Genomic DNA, 3,107 nt, shown 5'->3' with positions numbered 1-3,107 from the left:
GGGACAAGAGAGCAGAGCTTAGTAAACAGTTCGCTGCCCTGAGATAGTTACGAGGTTCTCTCTGGTGATGTGGTCTCTCCCAGGCAGGGCCCCTCATTCCAAGTCTTCGCCCAGAGAAAGAGGGGCAGGACTTCCTCTTGGCCTGAGGCTGAAACTGCGCCTTGCTCCTGTTCTAGCTCAGAGAGTGCATACCACACACAGCAGCTGCTCTCCAGGTGACTAGCTCCAACCCCCCCCCCCAACCCCCCACCCCGCCAGGCCTTTTTTGCTTTTCTTCAGTAGAGCCTCAGGCAAATGTACATTACTGGCCGGTTCATAAGGTACATTGAAGCCAGGGTCCTGTGGAAGTGCAGGGTTTTCCTGCAATTGTACAGCTTTTTCTTACAGTTAGAAGATGTGACTGTGGACCTGTTTCCTGAAACGCCAACCACAGGTCCTCCGAGAATTTCAGAGAATTTAAGCTTTGCCACAGCTGCCAGCAACGCGCAGATGAATGATTTGGGCTCAGTCCGCTCTCTTGTAGAGACGATGCTGGTCGTTTACGTGACTGAGAAACTGCTAGCTGAGAGGTTTGGCAGAATAAAACAATAGAGCATCAGTAACCTGTAAACTGAATCATTAAGGGTTTGGCTGTGTAACGTTCTCCAATAGTTATGTAATATTTTATCAAATGATAACTCAGCTCTTTCTCGGTTTGTATTTAAATTTAGGCAGCATCTTAGTAAAAAAAAAAAAAAGCAGTGGAGCCATCTGTACTGTGGTAGCAAGTCTCCAAGTTTGGGATAATTAAAAGTTGACATAAGGGAAACCGAGTGTGGTGTTAGCCTCTTGGTTTCTCTCATAATTATTTACAACAATCAAGGGAGGGCCGTATTTTAAAGTCACATTTTAACAGCAACTGGCTCCTTTACCTGGATTTCCACGTGGGAAAGTTAAAGCACAGGCTGGTTAGTACCGATAAGAGTTTCATTAAAGAAGACAAAGTACTTTGCAGAGGGTTTTGAAGGTCAGCCTGGGTGTTGTACTCAGTCCGTGTGTGTCTGCCATGGAGACCCTCCATAGGAAACGCAGGGTGTTAGCTGACGGTGGAACTTCCCTGCCACCTCCTTGCGGATCTACAACTAAATCATAAAAATGTCCAGCGCAAATGCGGATCGTTGCTGGCTTGCACATGAACACAGAGCAAGTCTGGCGCACCGTAACGGACAGCTGTCTAACCACCTTACTTTCAACCGAGGAGCGTCAGTGAGAGGACGCTGCTCAGGCTGTGTCGTCTGGCACAATAGAGTTTGAGAGAATTGTTAAGGACTCACGTGAGTAATGAACTGTCTTCGAAATTCTCTAAATGTCACCTGAAATGGCAAAACCCTACTGACATTTCGGAGTAGGTGTTGTTTTGAAATGCTGTGCGTTATTATTTCTGTTCCGATGCCTCCATTGTGTGTCTGAATGTGTAGGGGAAAAGCCTTACAATTGTTAACAGCAGCGAATAAGAACTATTACAGCCCGGCCAATGTGGCTCAGTGGTTGTGTGTCAACCTATAAACCAGGAGGTCACGGTTTAGATTCCCTCTCAGGGCACAAACCCGGGTTGTGGTCTTAATCCCCAGTGCGGGGCATGCAGGAGGCAGCTGATCAAGGATTCTTTGATCGTTGATGTTTCTCGCTCTCTATCCCTCTCCCTCCCTCTCTGAAATCAATACAAATACATTTTTAAAAAGAGCTGTTATATTGCCAATATTGTCTGTAATCCTTTCTAAAGGAAGAGCCATTACTAAATGAAGCCTCTGACAGTTCAGGCTCAGCTGCTTAAATTAAGGAGACCAGGGAAGTTGTGACTAATTTGGAAATGTGAGATTTCCTGTAGTGCAGATGCAGATGGGTTTAAAAACGTTTTGTGACTTGATAGGATAAATCTTTCTTTGGACCCTCCTTGTTCAGTATGATACGCTTTGCTTTTAATTTGTCATGAACACTGCAGCCCCTCCCCCTCATTCTGGAAAATGTGACCATGTTTAAACTATGAGCCGATGAAGAAAGGGATTCTCATAAGATTCAGTTGAATTAAGTAAATGTTTATTGAGCACCTCTTGTTTTTGTTTCTAGTTGTGTACTTTTTAAAAGAAATATTCATCCACCTGTTGCTCCCCCCAGGCATGTGCTCATTGGTTGCTGCTGGCATGTGCCCTGGAGATGGGACCCACCACTGGGTGTATGGGGACCGCACTCCAACCCACTGAGCGCCGCACGGGCTAGTGATGTGCTTTCAGTAGCAGCAGGGACCTAGCGCAGATGGACTAAATCAGCGGTTCTCAACCTGTGGGTCGCAACCCCTTTGGGGGTCAAACGACCCTTTCACAGGGGTCGCCTAAGACCATCGCAAAACACATATATAATTACATACTGTTTTTGTGATGAATCACGATGCTTTAATTATGTTCAATTTGTAACAATGAAAATACATCCTGCATATCCGATATTTACATTACGATTCATAACAGTAGCAACATTACAGTTATGAAGTAGCAACGAAAATAATTTTATGGTTGGGGGTCAGCACAACATGAGGAACTGTATTAAAGGGTCGCGGCACTAGGAAGGTTGAGAACCGCTGGACTAAATGGACTGCGATAGGACTGGTGATTTCCATGTCCTCCGTCCTGCAGGGGGAGGGTGTGCGGGGAGGGGAGTCCTGGGCTAAGGAGGGGGATGAGCCAGGCAGGCAGCAGGGGGAAAGTGAAGACAGCAAGTGGCAGAGACCAGGCGGTGTGGAGCCCCCGGCGCTGTCTGGCAGGAAGCTCGCTCCTGTTGGAACAGGGCGGCGTCCCCTTTCTGCCTTCACGTTTTTATGTATTTCTACTGATTTCAGAGGAGAGAGAGAGAAACATCAACGATGAGAGAGCATCATGGATCGGCCGCCTCCTGCACGCCGTCTACTGGGGATGGAGCCCACATCCCCGGCATGAACCTTGACCTCCTGGTTCAACCACTGAGCCACACCAGCCAGGCTGTCTTCCTGTTGATGAGCATAATCATTAGTAGTCGCTTAGAGAAGTTGAAGAACGGTAGCCGTATTAGTTATCTTTCAAAATGCCGTCTTCTTTTTC

The sequence above is a fragment of the Myotis lucifugus genome, unplaced genomic scaffold, assembly GCF_000147115.1.
Source record: "Myotis lucifugus unplaced genomic scaffold, Myoluc2.0 scaffold_234, whole genome shotgun sequence".
Taxonomy (NCBI): Eukaryota; Metazoa; Chordata; class Mammalia; order Chiroptera; family Vespertilionidae; genus Myotis; species Myotis lucifugus.
This window is presented reverse-complemented; position numbering follows the sequence as displayed.